Consider the following 19,973-nt stretch of genomic DNA (forward strand, 5'->3'; position numbering starts at 1 on the left):
GGATAGAAAAAGGAGTCTACTTTTGAGTTACTTTTGAGATAGTGCCAAGATCATTCAATGGGGGAAAGGACAATCTTTTCAACAAATGGTTCTGGGAAAACTGGATATCCACCTGTGAAGGGATGAAGCTGGCCCCTTACCTAACACCATATATAAAAACTAACTCAAAATGGATAAGGCCCTAAGTGTAAGACCTAAAAGAATAAAATTTTTAGAAGCAAACATGGAATGAAAGCTGTGACATCTGGTTTGGCAATGGTTTCTTGGAGATGACACTGAAAGCACAGACATCAAAAGAACAGAATAATCTGGACTTCATAAAAAAATTTTAAATCATACATCAAAAGATCCTACCCACAGAACAACACATAGAACAGGAGAATATCTGCAAAGTGCCTATCTGGTACTTTGGGTACCAGATTACCCAAATTACCAGATTACCCAAATTACCAGATTACACTCTGGGTAATTCTGACATGATAAGGGGTTGATAACCAGCATACAGACAGAACTCCTGCAATTCAACAAGAGACCAAAGAAGTCAGTTAAAAACTGGGCAAAGGATCTGAAAACATATTTCTCCAAAGAGATATATGAATGGTCAACACACACATGGAAAGGCACTCAGCATTACTAACGGCTGCTGTTGCTGTTTAATCGCTAAGCTGTGTTCGACTCTTTTGCAACCCTATGGACTGTAGCCCGCAAGGCTCCTCTGTCCATGGAATTTCCAAAGCAAGAATACTGGAGTGGGCAGCCATTTCCTTCTCTAGGGAATCTTCCCGACCTAGGGGTCAAACCCACATATCCCACACTGGAGGCAGATTCTTTACCACTGAGCCATCAGAGAAGCCCTACTAATCGTTAGGGAAATGGGCTTCTGGTAACTCAGTGGTAAAGAATCTGCCTGCCAAAGCAGGAGATACAGGAGATTCGGGCTGAAACCCTGGTTGGAAAGATCCCCTAGAGTAGAAAATGGCAACCCACTCCAGTATTCTTGCTTGGAAAATTCCATGTACAGAGAAGCCTGGCAGGTTGCAGTCCATGGGGTCACAAACAATCAGATACAACTGAGCAACTACGCATACACACACACACAGTCAGAACTACAATGAGATATCACCTCACTTCCATTAGGATGGCAACTGAAACAAACAGAACAAACAGAAAACAAAAAGTGGTGGGGAGGCTGTGGAGAAACTGGAACCCTCGTGCATTGTTGGTAGGAAAGTAAAATAGTACAGCTGCTGTGGAAAACGGTAAGGAGGTGTTTCAAAAATCAAAAACAGAACTACACTATGACCCTGGATCCTGGATATGTACTCAAGAGAATTAAAAGCAGGGTCTTGAAGAGATATTTGTACTCCTGTGCTCACAGCAGCTTTGGTTATAATAGGTAAAACACGGAAGCAATCCAAGTGTCCATTGATGGATGAATCAATAAGAAAAATATGATTATACATATAATGGAATATTACTCAGCCTTTAAAAGGAAGGAAATTCTGCAACATGTTACAAGATAAATGGACCTTGAGGACACCTAAGCTAAGTGATATGTCAGTCCCCCAAAGACAAATAATGTATGATTCACCTATATGAGATATTTAGAGTAATCAAATCCATACAGATAGGAGAATGACAGCTGCTAGGGGGTGAGGGGCACAAGATTCCAGTTTTACAAGATGAAAAGAGTTATGCAAATGGATGATGGTGATGGATTCACAACATGAATGTCCTTAAAAGTGCTGAACTGTGCACTTAAAAATGGTTGACAGAGGACTTCCCTGGTGGCACAGTGGATAAGTATTTGCCTGCCAATGCAGGGGACTTGGGTTCGAATCCTGGTCTGAGAGGATTCCGCATGCATGGAGCAACTAAGTCATTTGCCACAACTACTGAGCCCATGCTGTAGAGCGTGTGAGCTACAACTACTGAGCCCCATGTGCTGCAACTATTGGAGCCCGCGCTCCACAACGAGAGAAGCCACTGCAATGAGAAGCCCATGCATTGTAACTAGAGAGTAGCCCCCACTTGCCACAACAAAAGAAAGCCTGTGTAGCAACGAAGACGCAGTACAGCCAAAAATGAATAAATTTTAAAAACATTAAAAATGGTTGATGGAAACTTTTATGTGTATTTTAACACAACAACAGAATTAAAAATAAAGTCCATATATCCTTTTACAAGTCCACAGTGGAAACAGAGCTGAAGGAAACCATCCAGGCTGTGAGCAGCCCTCTGGTCACCAGAATGTTCACAGGGCTGGAAGTCAGCTGGGGCAGCCCCCTCTTTCCCGATACAGATGAACTGGCTCAGACACCCTGAAGTACCATGGCCTGGGGAAGCTTACAGGTCCCACACAGGCAGATCTCCTTGGACAGAGGGCTCCGACTCAGGTTCTGTTACATTACAGGCAAAAGGAGCTCAGTTGCCTTATCTCCTTCACCGTTACCTGACGTCTACTGCACATCTTTGTATACTTGGGTACTGTCTGTGTCTACTGGCACATCACCTCCCTGGGTGGGGACTCTGTTATGTCCCCAGCTAGAGGCCAGTACCTAGCACACGGCCCGGCACATTGCAGAATCCAAGCAGATGTGTGCTGAGTTAACAATCGCAGAGTGGAGCCGATGCTAGACTCTGTTGTCGGTATCCACCTCGCATGAAGTATGTGCATCTCCTTAATGGAAGTGCACTTTGGGCATCCTATCCCGAGGAAGTCTGGGGGTCTTCTTCCTGTTTAGCCTTGCTCCCCTCCACCTTCTCCTCGTCCTCCCTTCTCTCCTATCCCCTCCTTCCTTCATTTCAGGAGCACATTTTGCACCCCTAGCCGTCGCACAAGCTCTGCTGACCTGCTGATCCCTGATGACCTCTTTGCACACAGGTTCCACTCACCCCAATCCCATCAAAGCATCTTTCCAGAAATACTTCCTTCCCTGAGAAGAATGCTGGTAAGGGTTATGGAAAGAATTAAACTGCCACATCTTGTTTTGGGTTTTTTTTTCCTTTTAATATAAAACAGAGGAAACAGTCCATGTATGCAGGAGAAAACAAGATCCAATCTAAATGTCTAACAAATACAGTTCAACCATTCTTTGGACAAGTATGTAGCCACTTAAGATGATAGAATACTTACTGTACAGCATAGGGAACTCTGCTCAACGTTGTGTGGCAGCCTGGACGGGAAGGGCGTTTGGGGGAGAATGAATACATGTAGGTATATGGCTGAGTCCCTTCCCTGTTCACTCGAAACTATCACAACATTGTTAATTGGCTATACCTTAATACAAAATAAAAAGTATAAAATATTTTTTAAATGATAGTATATTCCTAATACAAATATATATAGAACTGGACATGGAACAACAGACTGGTTCCAAATAGGGAAAGGAGTACGTCAAGGCTGTATATTGTCACTCTGCTTATTTAACTTATATGCAGAGTACATCATGAGAAACGCTGGGCTGGAAGAAGCACAAGCTGGAATCAAGATTGCCAGGAGAAATATCAATAATCTCAGATATGCAGATGACACCACCCTTATGGCAGAAAGTGAAGAGGAACTAAAAAGCCTCTTGATGAAAGTGAAAGAGGAGAGTGAAAAAGTTGGCTTAAAGCTCAACATTCAGAAAACGAAGATCATGGCATCTGGTCCCATCACTTCATGGCAAATAGACGGGGAAACAGTGGAAACAGTGGCTGACTTTATTTTTTTGGGCTCCAAAATCACTGCGGATGGTGACTGCAGCCATGAAATTAAAAGACGCTTACTCCTTCGAAGGAAAGTTATGACCAACCTAGATAGTATGTTGAAAAGCAGAGATATTACTTTGCCAACAAAGGTCCATCTAGTCAAGGCTATGGTTTTTCTAGTGGTCACGTATGGATGTGAGAGTTGGACTGTAATGAAAGCTGAGCACTGAAGAACTGATGCTTTTGAAGTATGGTGTTGGAGAAGACTCTTGAGAGTCCCTTGGACTGTAAGGAGGTCCAACCAGTCCATCCTAAAGGAGATCAGTCCTGGGTGTTCACTGAAAGGACTGATGCTGAAGCTGAAACTCCAATACTTTGGCCACCTCATGCGAAGAGTTGACTCAATGGAAAAGACTCTGATGCTGGCAGGGATTGGGGGCAGGAGGAGAAGGGGACGACAGAGGATGAGATGGCGGGATGGCATCACTGACTTGATGGACATGAGTTTGAGTGAACTCCGGGAGTTGGTGATGTACAGGGAGGCCTGGTGTGCTGTGATTCACGGGGTTGCAAAGAGTCGGACACGACTGAGCGACTGAACTGAATACAAATAGATAATTTCATGTTAGGGAAAGTAAAATGGAGGAAGTCTTGTGCAGGCTTCAGGAGAGTGGGCCTCTGACCTGCTTCTGATCTGCCTAGACACCATGAGTCAGATGAGTCATCAGGAGTCTCATCTTACTTTAGACAAGAAAGGGAGTGGGTCTTGCAATTCTCGGACCTCTGAGGGTCTGGCCCAATCCCCTGGAGTCTAAGGAAATCTTATGACTCACAAGGTGAAACAAACAGCATTGTAAAAAGGTGAAAGTAAAAAAAGAGCTGAATTTGTGAATGCAAACTGATGATGATATTAATTCATAGCCTAGGATTATAAGCAGGAGCCCCTGAAACTGCAATTTGAAGTCTCCCTTGTGGGGATGGATGCACCATCCGGGACCTTTTCCCAGCTGGGACTCCAGACTGCTGTTAACGAGGGACTTCCCAGCATGCTGTTTAAGTCTAGATGTTAGGCAGCCCAATTTGGTGATGTATGTGCTGTTACTTTTCCCTATTTTTTCTATTTCTCTTCTTTTAATGACTGTATGTTGAAATTAAGTCAATTAATACTCTATTAAATACTGAAATTTGCTTATTGTGTATGATGAGTCATTTGTTAATGAATCCTTTGAACCTGAAAGCAAAACTTTCAGCGAAACATCTCCTTAATATGTAAAGTGCATTCAAAACTCAATAGGAAAAAGACCAACAACCCAATGGAAAAGGAGGCAAAGGATATGAATAGTTTGTGAAAAGTGACCCTTAAATATTTGAAAAGATGCCTCAAATCATTCATAAGAGAACTGAAAAAAAAACCTGAGATACCATTATTTGTCTACCAGATCCGCAAATACGGAAAATCTGATAACATATGTATTGGGGAGGGGTGGGAAGTTGGCTCCCTCCACACATGGCTGGTGGGAGTGAAAATCAGTACAAGACTTAAGGAGGGTAATTTGCCAGATTTATCAAAGTCCAAACTGCAAATATACAGAAAACATTCCCCTTGACCTTGCAAATACACTCTTGGATGTTTTCCCTAAAGATTTATTCTGATACGGGTAAAAATGATGATTGCCCAAGGATATGTGCTACAGTGCTGATTAGAATAATAAGAGATGGGAAAAGGCCTAGTTGTCCAACAATAGTTAAATCAATTGTGGAACAAGCAGTGAAAAATACCATGTAGCTCTTAGAAAGGAAAAAGGCAGATTTTTTTTGTTTTGATGTGGAAAGATTTCCAAATTACAATTAAAAAGAAAGCAAGATAGGACTTCCCTGGCGGCACAGTGGACAAGAATCCACCTGTCCATGCAGGGGGACACAGGTTCAACCCCTGGTCCAGGAAGATTTCACATGCTGAGAGCAGCTAAGCCCACGAGCCGCACCGACTGAGGGCACGCGTCACAACTGCTGCAGCCAGTGCTCCTGGAGCCGTGCTCCATAACAAAAGAAGCCACCACAATGGGAAGCCCACACACCTCAGCCAAGAGTCACCCCGCTCGCGGCACCTAGAAGGCCCAAGCAGCAGTGAAGGCCCAGCAGCAGTGAAGGCCCAGCAGCAGTGAAGACCCAGCAGCAGTGAAGACCCAGCACAGTCAAAAAACAAATAAGCAATTTAAAAAATTTTTAATTAAAAAAAGCAAGATAAAAAATACTATATCCAGTATACTACCATTTCTGAGAAGGGGATTTATACACAAACATTATACATAGATATAGATATATATGTCTGTAAAGGCCCACCTAGACTATCTACGAAAGGAGACATAAGAATCTGATAAATGACTGTTTTCAGGAAGCGTTATCAGGTGGCTGGGAGACAGGGGAGAGGGGGAGACTGACTTTTCATTACATACTTTTTTGTGTGTTTTGTATTATTTTACTATGTGGATGTATCACTACTAGCCTCTAAAAACTAAACACCTGGGACATTCTCCGTCCCCCTTCTGATGTCTATGTCAGAAGCCTTCTCTGTCTCTTTTCACTTTAGTAAAATTCTGCAATATGAAAGCTCTTGAATGATCAAGGCTGGTCCCTGTTCCCAAAGTTAAATCTTCCTCTTTGGAGATCACAAATCCAACACTGTTCACTGTAAGCTATCATCTTGGGGGCTTGTCTAGAATCTTCAGGATAAACTTTCAGCTTTTCAACCTCCTCATCAGTTGAAGACTTCCCATGGTGGGTTTCTTCGCTTCAAGGAAAGGACTTTCTTCAACCCTGTGATGACATCTAGCAATCCTAAGATGGACTGGTATAACATATTGTACCTTAACTATGGACATAATGTGACTTTTAATTTTGATTAGGTTTTAACTTGGTTTAATGACTATTTTTGGAGAAGGCAATGGCACCCCACTCCAGTACTCTTGCCTGGAAAATCCCATGGATGAAGGAGCCTGGTGGGCTGCAGTCCATGGGGTAGCTCGCTAAGAGTCAGACACGACTCAGCGACTTCACTTTCACTTTTCACTTTCCTGCATTGGAGAAGGAAATGGCAACCCACTCCAGTATTCTTGCCTGGAGAATCCCAGGGATCGGGGAGCCTGGTGGGCTGCCGTCTATGGGGTCACACAGAGCTGGACACGACTGAAGCGACTTAGCAGCAGCAGCAGCAGCAGCAGCAATGACTATTTTGCCTTACATCATCTGTAACTGTAAAATGGGGTTTGTTTCTAACTGTCTGAAAGCTTTTAAGTTACAAAAGGTTGTCCAGGCTCCTACAAGTGCCACAGCATCCTCCAACTATTACTTGGGGCCCCTGGATCAGAGACCCTCCGTATGAGGGTTAGGAGAATATGTTGCCTCAACACGCCCCTCAATAGCAGGAAGTAGTTAATGGAATGAAAACGATGCCCCTTTCCCTTGGCAACATAATTCTCCTAAAAGAAAAGGGGGGAATGAGAGAGTCAATTCCTAGGCAGGTTGATAAGAAGTCTGGGATCCCCAAGGAGGAGAAAGCGGTCTAGGGTTCTTGGAGATAGAGGTCTGGAATTCTCGAGGAGGAGGAAAGGACAAACATCTTTTTCTCCTCTACATTCCTTAGTCTTAATTACATAAAATGTTTTTTTCTTTAAGTCCAGAACTGATGATTATATAACAAACAACTCAGTTTAAACTCTGTACTAAGGATTATATAACAATGTATCCTGCTTGAGGACAGTTTCTCCTTCCTGAAAACCTTCTGGCTAATCCTGTTATCTTATAATGTAAATTATGGGAGTCGGTCTAGTAAGATCTTTACAACCTGGAGACAATCTTTTGATTTACTGTAATAACTAATTAAAAAAGTATATAACTCCTTTGCTAATACTAGCAAGGGGGGCATTCTCCGTCCCCCTTCTGATGTCTATGTCAGAAGCCTTCTCTGTCCCTTTTCACTTTAATAAAACTCTGCTATAAAAAAAAAATAAATGAACAATTAAAAATGATATCACATGGACTTTCCTGGTGGTCCAGTGGCTAAGACTCTGCTTCCAATGCAGGGGACCCAGGTTTGATCTCTGGTCAGGGAACTAGATCCCACATGTCACAACCAAGAGTTCACATGCCGCAACTAAAGATCCTGCATGCTGCAATTAAGACTTGTAGCCAAATAAATAAATTAATTTCAAAAAATGACATCACAGCATTTGGTTGTTGTTGCTAAGTTGTGTCCGACTCTTTTGCGACCCCATGGACCATAGCCCGCCAGGCTCCTCTGTCCATGGGATTTTCCAGGCAAGAATACTGGAGTGGGTTGCCATTGATTTTCCTTCAATATATAATTCTATGTTACTTAGTTGAAAAAGTGTAATTCCATTTTGGTTTTTATGAGTTCATTATTTAAAAAAAAAAAAAAAGGAATATACATATGCAGAAAAAAGACCCGAAGGAGGAAAACCAAACTGAGAAGACAGGTCACCTGAGTGTGAATACTGATATTCCCTCAAGTTCATTGAAATTCTCCTTTGCCAAATGTCAGAGGCATCCCAGCCAGAAGGGCTGCTAAAAACCTTTCTGGGAAATACTCCTGTGTCTGGGAATTTATCAGAAGACTCTGGAGTGACTCACAGGATGTAGCGCGAGTTCCATCCCAGAGAATGGAACTGGTAGGGTAGACAAATGAACTCAGGTTTCTCCAGGCCCACCATCTTTTCATCCCAGGAAACCTGGTTTCACGCCCTGGTCTAGTAGGCAGAGAGGATGACGGCAGAGCGGAAGAGTCTGGGGTCAGAGGTGGCCAGAAGAACTAAGCTCACATTCGTCTTCACCTTTCAGATCCACAAAGAGCTTGAGAATACTTAGGGCTTCTCAAAGGGGTATAAAGGGGTTTCATGACAATTTCACCCAGCTCTCAAGGATCTAGGAAACCCCAGATGGCATGGAGGTTACATAATCATGCTTATTTTATGAGTATCAAGTTCCAAATATATAACCAAGATGCTTGCCTGCCTCACCACTTCCACCTCGTTTCAAGGGGAGTGGATGGCAGAAACATGGTCTTTCAGGGTAGTCTCAGGGACCAAAAGCCTTCTCTTCTCCAGACACCTTGCACCAACCGCCAGCCTGATCAATTTTTCAGACTTGTTTTTTCCTACTCAAATCAACTGGGTGTTTGTCTTGCAGACTGAGTTTCAGTCAAGACTTTGGGCTACCAGCCAACATTCAAAAAACAGATTCGGTAAAGAAAACCAGTACTTTACATCTTTAGAATGCCTCCAAAAAGTTTTGTTTTGTTTTTTTGGCCATGCCGCATGGCATGTGGAATCTTAGTTCCTGGGACAGGGATTGAATCGTGCCCCCTGCACTGAAAGCACAGAGTCTTCACAAAGTTTTCACAAAGTATTTGCATATGTATTTAATTGGAAAGCAGAGAGGAGATTCTGGGATGGCAAATTAGTTTTCTAGTTTTGCTACAGCTGTAACAAAGGACCACAAAATGGGTGAATTTAAATGACGGAAGTTTATATTCTAATAGTTCTGGAGGCCAGACATCTGAAATCAAGGTGCGGGCAGGGCCACCCTCCCTCTGAAGCTTCAAGGCGTGGGCTCTGCCTGGCCCATTTTGGCTTCTGATGGTTTCGGGCAGTTCTTGAGCTTCCTTAGTCTGTTGATGTCTCATTCCAATCTCTGCCTCTGTGTCACATGGCTGTCTTCTCCCCCTGCATATCTCTATCTTCTATGCTGGCCTCCTTCTTATAAGGACATCAGTCATACTGAATTAAGGGCCCACCTACTCTCATATGACCTCATCTTAATTAATTACATCTGCTATGATCTTTTTTTCAAAGTAAAGTCACATTCTGAAATAGAGGGCTTAGAACTTCACCATTAGCTTTTTCAGGGACACAATTCAACCCATAACAGACAGAGGAAGACATCCTAAGTGATTTGGCTGGATTTTCTCAGAGGGGAGGTAGGTGTATGTAGGGAGTGTAGGGAGACAGACCGGTGCCACATCACCTCTGTGTCTGTTGGAGGAATAAGGCCAAGCACATCGTCAGACTCTTCCGAAACACTTTCCCTTCTGCTTGTCTGCCTTCGTTAAGGACTCTCACCCCTCATGCTTGTGCCGTACCTTGAGGTTGACCATGAACAGGGCATACTCATCGAGCAACCCATAAAACACACTTGGAAGGACATATTGTCATCCCTATTTTACAGGTGAGAGACCAAGGTTCTGAGAGATACAACAGCCGTGGTCATCAAGCAAGACCCTGATGCTGGGAAAGATGGAGGGCAGGAAGAGAAGGGGGCAACAGAGGATGAGATGGTTAGAGAGCAGTACCGACTCAATGGACATGAGTTTGAGCAAACTCCAGGAGACAGTGAAGGACAGGGAAGCCTGGCGAGCTGCAGTCCATGGGGTCGTAAAGAGTCGGACATGACTTATTGACTGAACACCACCACCACCACCAAGCAAATTCAAGGTGCTGAAAGCCCTGGTTTGTCTGCTTCCTGTGCTAGGTGCCAATCAAGCTGGTGCTATGCTTTGCAGGCAAGGCAGGTGGGCATAATCAATGACCAGCCCAGTGAATGCTATCTTTCATTAAGCTTTGAGAAAAGCGCCCTAGATGGGGAACCTGCACACACCATGAAATCATCAGCTTTGTTTCCCCTTCTGTTCTCTGGTAAGAGACTGGGCCTTGTGCTTTTCTGAGCTTACAGCTTCTTAGAGAGAAAGAAAACCAATTTGGAGAAAGGCGACTCCAGGTATTGACCCCGTATACACACCACCTTCTGCTATCCCCAGGTTTGGGAGGTTGGGAAGTACTGGTTTTCAAATTGCTTCAAGTCCTCCAACTTCTTAAAACATAAACTTAAGAACCCTAACTTATAAAATGGAGGCAAACGGCACAGAAGGGCCATTCCAGCAAACTTCAGATCTTGTCCCCCTCCTGTGCCCTCCATGAGAAAATGGCTGAAAACAACTTGAAAACACAAAAAGCAAGTAACAAAACTGCACCCATGTAAACAAAAAGGCACCCATGTAAACAAAAAGCCACCCGTGTATTCACCTATTACTTATGAGGTTAAAATATTCATCAGGAATAGTCTGTGGAGATCTGACATGAAGGAATTACTGTTAAAAAATTTAAAGAGATGGTGCGGTGGCTACGTCTGTTTAACAACTCTTTGAGTACTTTGTGAAAATTTTTTCGGTTGAGGTGCTGTGATGTCTGTTTGCCATTTGTTTCAAAATGACGTGTGGCAGGGACGAAACTGGACTGGTCTGTTGAAGCTAACCACCGTGGTGGTTACACGGGCTTGTTTATATCAGAACAGGCATTATCTGTGGAGCTCAACCTAAATTCTAGGGCTACCTTTGCATGTGTTTGGAATTGTCCATCCTAAAAAGCTTTTTCGGCTAAAAAGTCTGAACTGCACCCCAGGAGCAGCGGGACTTCTGAATTTTTTACCAGGCAATTAGAAGTTGAAGCTCCAGGAGGTGACAGGAGCCGTGGGAAGGTGGAGAGGAGTGGGAGGGAGCAGGCACGCAGCCGCGTCCCGAAACCCAACCCGGGTGACCCGGACTCGCTTTCCTCTGCAGCTCGCCACTCGTCCCCCAAACTCCGCAGGGCGGCAGGCGCTCAGCCGCCCTGCCCACCGGCGCCCCAAGCTGTTTACCCGTTCATCAGTCCAGCCGTCCGCCGGCCCGACCTCCCATACTTGACCATCTCTCTGCCTGGCCAGCCACCACGTGGCCGTGGGAACGCCGGGCTCCGGAGTCCTCCAGCAGCCGCGCCGCCTTGGCGCCCCAACCTCCCCGCGCCGCTCGCCCCGCGCCGCTCGCCCCGCGAAGCGCTGCGTACTCACCGGCTGCGCTCCCGACTTCGCCGCGCTCCACTTGAAACTGAAAGCAGGCGCGGAGTAGCCCGGCGGCGGGCTCTCGGAGCCGGCTGCCTCTGCTGGGAAATCACGTGGGTTCTCGGTGCCCGGGCGCGGGACGGGCGGGGCGGCACACCCGCTCCAGTGCCTCCTGCGCTCAGCCACCTGCGCGGACAGGACCCGGGGATGGCACCAAGGGAAAGCCCCTTCCGTGGATGTGAAACCGAGGCGCAGGGATGAGGATGGGCGCACCCGGGGGGCGCCGGTAGACCCCGGGCTGAGTTCCGCTTTCCCTGCCTCCCTGGAGACTAAGGAGGGGTGGGCAGGGTGGGAAGGGATGCCCGCTGGGTAGGAGGAGGAGACTTAGCCCCCAGGGGTCCAGCCTCCTGTTCCTCGTTGCTCTCCGGGATGAAGGGAGGGGAGAATCGAAATTGGTCTTACTGAGCCCTTGATCCTTTGGACGGTGCTTAAACACACTACCTACGAATTTAGGAGGGAGGTCAAGGAACTTGCCCAACTCACACAAGGGTCACAGGCAGAGACGAGGGAGGAGTGGGACAAAGGGGACTGGAGGAGAGGTAAGAGGGTGCGAAGGCGCCCCCCGGAAGGGTCAGCAGCAGTCCTGAATGGCCACTGGTCACTGCCCTTTCAGGACTGACTACAACCTCCCTGGCGTTTTGCATTCCTCTGGGGACAGGCGGTCCTGTCCTCCTGCAGAGGGTACATTCCCGGGACAGGTCTGCCTGCTAGGAAGACCATCTGCCCACCTCACCCTGGCATCTCCACAGTGAAGTAGCACGTACTCCCAGATCTGTCCTCCTGCCTCTCAAGCCAGGTGTGTAGGCGTCAGGGCACTGCCAAGTAGTGGTCAGAGCACAACCATCGGGGTCTGACATCCTTGGGTTCAAGTCCTGCCCTCAACTTCCTGGCCAAATGCCTTTACTTCTCTGAGCCTGAAGTTTGCTGTCTGTAGGGTGATGATCCCTCCACGTAGAGATCTTTAAAACATGACCTCCTACAGTTAAGGCTGATGCAGCCTGTGCCTGAAGTGAGCGAGGCATCCTTCTGCCCATCCCACAGCCCTGTGAGAAGGGAGAAGGGAAGCTGCTGCCCTTCCAGCACCAGCTCTGATGACCAGATATCATGTGATGGCAGAGATTTGGCAGTCAAGTGCTTGTGGCTGATTCCCAGGCCCACCACTGCTAGCTATGTGGCCTCAGGCAAATGCCCTGACCTCCCCAGGCCTCAGTTTCCTCCTCTGCTAAATGGGGTATTCCCAGCTTCGCCGGGTCACTGCAGGGCATGGTGGGAGATGGAAGAGAAAGTGCATGTGGGCTGTGACTGGATGCATGGATGGGGTTATGTCCCAAGATCAGGATGTGCACTTCAGTACCACTCGTGTTCACAGAACACCTCCTCCCTGCCCAGGCTGGGGAGAGCGGACGGACGCATGGACAGATAACCACAATCTGGAGAGACAAATGCAGACCATTTTCAGGTGCATTTAATTTCAAACAGCCCCTTGAGAAAGGCAGAAAAGTAATCCCATTAAGCAGATGAGGAAGCTGAAATTCAGAGAGGTCAGTGAGTTGCTGAAAGTCACACAGCACTTAGAAGCAGAGCTGGGTCTTGGGCCTGATATCCTTTCTACCCTCGAGGTACCTGGCCGGCTGATAAGGTTATCACTGAAGGACTCTGGGAGAGCTACCTTCCCAAGTGCCCCCTACCCTCAGCCTGGCCGGTGGCCTGAGAATCCACCATCAGCACATCGTTCTTTTGGCTGAATTTTTGACTGCTCCTCTGGTATAAATTAAATGACTACCAGTCATTCACACTTGAGTATGAACAAGGTAATAACATTTTACAGATGGGAGATCAAAGGGAATCTTGTGTGTTTGAATTTGGGGGTAGGAAACACAAGACGTAACAATCAAGGGGACCAGAGGGTGGAGCCTACATTTACTGGGCAAGTACCATTTAGCTTGTGTGCCAAGTACCGTTTCCATGGAGTAAAACCAATACCTGACATTTGTGAGCACTGGTACCTACTCTAAGTACTTATGCTTGCCCCTTTAATCCTCATGGCAGCCTTTTAATCTCCATTTTTACAGGTGAGGAAACAGGGAGGTAACATGTCGAGATTACACAGCTAGCAGCGAAAAAGCTGGGGTTTGGACCCAAGCAGGGGCACTCCAGAACCCCTGCTCTTGGCCACCATGTTAGTCCCTCCAAACGAACTCAGTCCTTACCAGACCACTGTGTGGAAAGTATTATCATCATCCCATTTAACAGATGAGGGAACCGAGGCAGAGGAACTCCAAACTACTATTTCAAGATACTGGTATTTGGATGTAGATTTGAAGACCAAGCCTTCCCCCTGCATTCCCCATTGCCCAAGGCTGGTCCCACACAAGGGCCCTAACCTCTCCTGGGTCAGCAGCCCAGGTGGCAGGATGTGCGTCCACAGGACCTGGCCTTGGGCAGCCCTTGTTTCCTCCCTGGAGGAAGCAGCAGATGCCCCCAGCTGTGCTGGGGGACTTCCCAGTCTTTTGATGTAAGCCTAGGTCTGAGTCTCTGGGCTTGGAGGGAAGGGGCAGGAGTTAGGAGAGGTGTCCAGCAGGTTGGTGCTGTTCTGGCAAGCTCTGGGACTCCACATGTCCTGCTAACCACAATGATGAGATGCTAACTGCATCTCTTGTGCAGAGATGCTCTCCCGGGATGGTGAAAGAAGCTGAGGGGCTGCACTTTTCTGGAGTAGAAATGAGCCCCGGGGCCTTGTGGGGTTCTGGCTGGGCTGTGGTCCACATGAGGCAGAGCTCCAAGCAAGCTCTCTGGCACTTGTGATGGTGAAAGTTTCTGTTTTGGGGAAGGAGCTGCCTGATTATCCTCATGCTGTCCTTGGGGCATCAATGTGGGGGCCTGGGCTTCCCAACCCCCTCGGGGGTGCTGTCTCGGGTACAGTGAGTCTCCCAACTGGTGTCACTACCCACAGAGGCTTACATCCCAAGGCCTGTAATTTCCATGTTGGACTCAGGACTTGGGAACTGGTGAGACCACATTGACTCCTCTGCCAGGAGCCCTGCCTGCCAGCCTGCATGAGCGCTCCTGGTCAGCTTCCTGGGTCAGACCTTGCTTTGGACCCCAAGAGAAGAGAAACAGGCCCAAGAGAGCATTTGGAGGGGAGAGAGGAGGAAAGAACCTGGCTCAGAAGATGGTGCTGTCCCCTCAAGTCTTCCTAAACTCTAAGTAGTGTCCCTTTGCCAAGTTCCACTCTGGCCCTTGCCCCTGGCCATCTCTCCTGCTCATCAAAGTAAAGGCCAGGCCCCCTCTGCACCTTCACAGCGTGGACCCAGGCCTCCCCTCTCTCCCTCTCCTCCCTGCTACATCGACCTCCTTTCAGGTTCTTGACTCTTTCGTGTTCCCTTCTACCCCAGGGACTTTGCACATGCCAGTGTCTTCCTGTGCCATTTCCCCATTCCATTTGGCCAATGTGGCAGTGAGGGATTTTCTTCACACAGCTTCTCAGGAGCCTGGTACCTCCCAAGACTGAGATGGCAGAAAGAAACTTCTTGTATTCTAGCCTGAGGTGGGAAGAAGACATATGCTTTGAGCATCATAAAGTGGTCTGGCTGAGGCTCATCAGAGTTTCTCTTCCATGTTAAAGTCTGATTTGCTTTTTAGAGGCTCCACCCTCCCCGTCTTCCATGAGAAACTGGACCTTGGTGCCATCCCCTTACTCTCCCTCCTGTCGTCTGAATCTGAAGCCCCCACAGTCCCGTATTTCCTGCCCAACGCTGGAACCACATGGGACAGAAATGAGTGACAGCTCATGCAGGAAGCAGGTCAGGAAATGGGACTTCTGCTGGTAGCTGGGGAAGGGGGTCAAAGGCGGAGAGAAGAGAGATTGTCTGAGAGATGCTCTCTGCTGACCAAGGAGGAGGCTGGGAAACCCAGCCAGGGTAATTCTAGCTCCTGCTCCCTTCCTCTCTACCAAAGCCATATGCACAGGCAGATATTCAAAAAGACTGCAGGGCCAGCTCAACTTGTCCTGTGGGGAAGGCAGCAGAACGCGCTAGGCAGGGCCTTCTCCAAAATACCTCCTGCTCACCCCAGTAATGGTGCCTGAGATTCCGCCATTAGAGTCATGTCATGTGGACAAATATCTTACAAGGTCAGCATCAAAAGGGAACTTGGGGATCATCAGGTCTAACACTCTCATTTTACAGGAGGGGAAAATGAGGCCCAGGGCTGGGCAGGAACCAAGCCTCAGCCTCCCAGCCCAGGGCTCTTGCTGCCACTTGAAGTGCCATTGCAAGGCCTGTGTGGACTTCCCTGGTGGTCCAGTGGATTGGAATCCGCCTGCCAATGCAGGGGACGCAGGTTTGATCCCTGGTCCAGGAAGGTCTCACATGCCGCGGGCAACCAAAGCCTGAGTGCCACAGCTGCTGGGCCAGCACTCTAGAGCCCCTCCACAAGAGAAGCCACCACAGTGAGAAGTCTGAGCACCGCAGCTGGAGAGTAGCCCCGGCTCACTGCAACTAGAGAGCCGGCACACGGCAGCGAAGACCCAGCACAACTGAAAAAAAAAAAAAAGATGGGTTGAGCCAGACACGATATTCTCCACTGAACCAGGAGCCAGGGTCCGTGCTCTGGCCGGGTTGTGGGTGTGCATTGCCACCTGCGGGGAATGGCACCTTGAGAGTGGGGACCCAGGACCACTAAGCTTCGATGACTGAGAGTCAGGGGCACTTGCAGCTCTGTCTGGGAAGAGTCTAGAAGGTGAGCAAGAGCCTTGGTCTCAGGCATGTGTCCCCAAACCCTCCTCTAGACCACACGTTGGAGACGCGACCTCAAAGGGCACCCATAGTGGTGATGCTCATCCACAGGGAGTTCTGGGCAGACTCAACACTGCTCCGCAGGTCACAGGCCCACGGTGAACCTCCCCGGGCACAAAGTGACCCATGGGACAGACGGCCCCATGGCCTGCAGGGCATTCATCCACATGTCCATGAAAAACTACATCCTAACCCATCCTCTCTTCCTGTCCCCCACCCCCCAAGTGGTACATCTCCCAAGTGGTCCCTCCTAGGCCCCGGGGTGGGGGCGTATATGTGCTGGGACTATCGTCCCATCCACAGAGGGGATCCAAGGCCCAGGGAGCTCTCCTGCCCTCCCTACCCCCTTAACTGACATCACCAGGATCCCATTTCTCCAATCTCATTGTCTTCCCAACACAAACACAGGCAGAAGGGCCGTGAGATCAGGGAGGGATCATCTGATCCTGTTGCAGACAGACATCAGGGCCCTTTGTTTTTTTTTTTTAAGACATGAGATACTTTGGGGCTTATTTCTCCAGGTCTGCCAAGACCACCTACCTTGGTCAATGTGGAAAAAAGTCAGTTTAATCCTGAAGTCAAAAAGAGATGCAGGGCTTTCCTGGTTGCTCAGTGGTATAGAATCCGCCTGCCAATGCAGGAGACATAGATAGGTTCCATCCAAGATCTGGGAAGATCCCATATGCCTCGGGGCAAACAAAGCCCATGTGCCACCACAATTGCGCCTGTGCTCTAGAGCCCGGGAGCCACAACAGGAGAAACCACCGCAATGAGAAGCCCACGCACCCTACCAGGGAGTAGGCCCCACTCACTGCAGCTAGAGAAAAGCCAGCATAGCAACGAAGACCCAGCACAACCAAAAATAAATAAATAAAAATTAGTTTTAAAATCACAATGATTTTTAAAAGTATACTTTAAAAAAAGGAGAGAGATGCAAATTTGGCCCTGTGCTCCCATCCCCCAGAAAAGAAACTCTAGGAATTATTCCAAGTGCTTCTGTCTATATTTAGGGCACTCTGCAGAGAGACTTTTTGAGCACTCTCAAGGGATTTGCCATGCCAGCTGCTAGGCCTTTGCTCGGGCAGGCCCTTCCGGTTTATGCCCTCCCAACCCCCACCTCCCCTCACCCTTGCTTTCATCGTTCATGGTGCCTCTTCCTCCCAATCACGACTCTGGAGTCTTCTCCCTTACCAGAAGTCAGGTCACAAGTCCTGGAGGAAAGGAACAGCATTTCCCCCACCAATATTCTATGCTTGACATCAGAGGGACGAGGGTGGGATTTGCTGAGTCAACCACTCACCCCACTGCAGAATCCAAGAGGTTTAAGAAAATCTCCTTCCTGGAGTAGGAGGCGTGGATGGTAGGGATGGTGTCTGATCAGGCTACTCTACAAGTTCACTTGCTCTTTGTACACCCCCCGCTCGAGGACTCTCTGCTTCACCTACCCCCAACTCACAGGAATACCTTTGCCCTGGGCCCCCGGTTAGGGATTGACTGTTCTAATCCTGAAGTCAGAATGGCTCCACCTGCTAGTTTATTAAAGGGAAACACCTGCCCTCAAAGTGATTCAGATAGTCGTGGTCCTTAACCTGAAGGGTGGTGAGGGACACGCCCTAGCTGCTGGTTTCCCTGGTAACTGATGAGACCCACGATGTTAGTTATTCTATAAATAGTAGCCTCCTCCTCCCCTTCTGCCACATTCTGTCTAGGATAGCCAGTCACTCCAGGACCTCCTGCTTAAGATCTCCTGTCTAATAAACCATTGATGTCTCTGTTGCTGTTTCCTGGCCCTTCTTTGGTCTCAAGGCTGGGTAACTACAAGGCTCAGAGGCCTGCAGACAGCAGCCCAATAGATATATCTCCAGGGCAGTGGGGGTAGAGGGGAAGAAACCAGGTTCACTGTGAGAGGGGGCCCTCCTCAGAGCAGACAGCAACCCGCAAGCCCAGGACCCTTGACTCTCCATGCTGAGTGATGGGAGAGGTATGCGGAGCAGTGGGCCCCAGGGACTCTTGGAGACAGCCTAGCACCAGTCATCTGAAAACGGAAGGGAGTTCCCCAGGACCTGCAGCTGGGGGATCACGTGGCTCTTCCTCTCCTGAATTCTCACTTATCCACATTCTCAACAGCTTCTTTCAGGTTTGAACAGGTATCAGGACTTCCCCGCATGGCTCACTTCCTCCACCTCTGAAATGAAACCATCGGCAAAGCCAAGTGATACGTCATCTGCTAGCCATGGATCTAACTGCATTTTTATACTCCAGAGACCAAGCATGGCCCCTCAACCAGCAGCATTGGCACCACCTGGGAGAGAGCTTGTTGGAGATGCAGACCCTAGGCGCCACGCTTGGCCCACCAAGGTAGAAACTGAGCATGAGCCAGGAATCTGTTTTAACCACCCCTGCAGGTGATTCTGATGTAGGCCAAAGTCCAAGACCCAGAGCACTAGATAACTTTCAAATAGCCTCCTAATTTGGGGTTATGAGTTGTATAAGCCCCTTCTCTGACCACCTGGCTTTAATTCATAGCTCCAGGCACAATGAGTGGTTACATAGTCTTTTGTTTGGCTAGTTAGGTATTATCTATCACTGTCCATGCCCTCTAAGCTTTATGATTCATGAAGTCAGGAGCTATGTGGGCCTGGCCCAGAGTAAGAACGAAACAGCTGTTGTTGGAAACCCATCCATACTTACATAAAAATGCTGGGGCCACAGTCACGGACTCTGATGTGAATGTGACCTGTGACCTTGAACAAGCATCCTGGTTCTCGGCCTCTGGAGCTCCCTGTGTGCAATGAAGGACGCTTGAGGGCCACTCCTCTTATCACTTTAACACAGGTTCAGGCTGACGCCTCCCAGTCCAGCCGTTCTGCACCAGTGGCAAACCAAGGAACGTCCTTCCACACCCCACACCAAAGCCGTCTATGTGCTGCTACTCCTTTCTTCGGGCCTTTAAGTCTCCTTGACGTGATCTCGACCTAACTCCTGGCCTGATTTGCAAGTCCTTTACCCACCTCCCAGAAAACAACCCCTCCCTCAGCCACCCTGGGATTCCTCCCCCTGCAGGCTTCCCCCCACCCCCACTCCCACCCTGGTCCTGGAACTGCTCTTCCCTGGCCAGGACACATCTGCTTGGCACTCTCTCTGCCCTTGAAGAGTTGCTTCAAACTGATTTCTGGAAGCACTCCAGCACGCCCAAGTCTTGGTTAACAGTTTCCTAAAAAGCATGATGTCCATAGTTAGACTCAAATGCAAGAAGGGAAGTCCTCAGGAACCAGAAATAAGAGGGGGCTCCGAGAAAAGGCAGGGGAGGAGGAAAGAAGAAGGGCACTCCGGGAGACGGGGTTTATAGCTGGTTGTTAGAGGACTCTGAACTTTTCAGATTAAAAAAAAAAGTAAATAATATAAATTTTTTTAAGATTTTTTAAAAAACCCTAAAGGCAATGTGCTAACCTGGATTGGGTCCTAGGACAGAAAAAGTATATCAGTGAAAAAACTTGTGAAATTCAAAGTCTGGAATGTGGTTAATAGCAACGAACC

General features: G+C 48.1%; 1 protein-coding gene and 1 long non-coding RNA gene across 10 annotated transcripts in view; one reads left to right on the plus strand and one right to left on the minus strand.

The window, feature by feature from the left end:
* Positions 1-11,711, minus strand: part of NLRC5 (NLR family CARD domain containing 5) — a 93,608-nt gene extending 81,897 nt beyond the window's left edge. For 6 of the 9 annotated variants that reach the window (XM_070388403.1, XM_070388399.1, XM_070388400.1 and 3 more), the window contains exon 1: positions 11,590-11,710. The gene's annotated coding sequence lies outside the window, so the exon portion shown is untranslated. Of the gene's footprint in view, positions 1-11,400; positions 11,424-11,589 lie in introns of those variants that run through there. The other 3 variants (XR_011467716.1, XM_070388402.1, XM_070388397.1) reach the window with 3 other exon arrangements.
* A 6,587-nt stretch (positions 11,712-18,298) lies between these two features.
* Positions 18,299-19,448, plus strand: LOC138991684 (uncharacterized). Its single transcript, XR_011467554.1, has 3 exons — positions 18,299-18,417; positions 18,564-18,794; positions 19,272-19,448. It is a non-coding gene; the product is annotated as an uncharacterized lncRNA (long non-coding RNA).
* Positions 19,449-19,973: the final 525 nt, after the last annotated feature.

This window comes from Bos mutus, chromosome 18 (assembly GCF_027580195.1).
Source record: "Bos mutus isolate GX-2022 chromosome 18, NWIPB_WYAK_1.1, whole genome shotgun sequence".
Lineage (NCBI taxonomy): Eukaryota > Metazoa > Chordata > Mammalia > Artiodactyla > Bovidae > Bos > Bos mutus.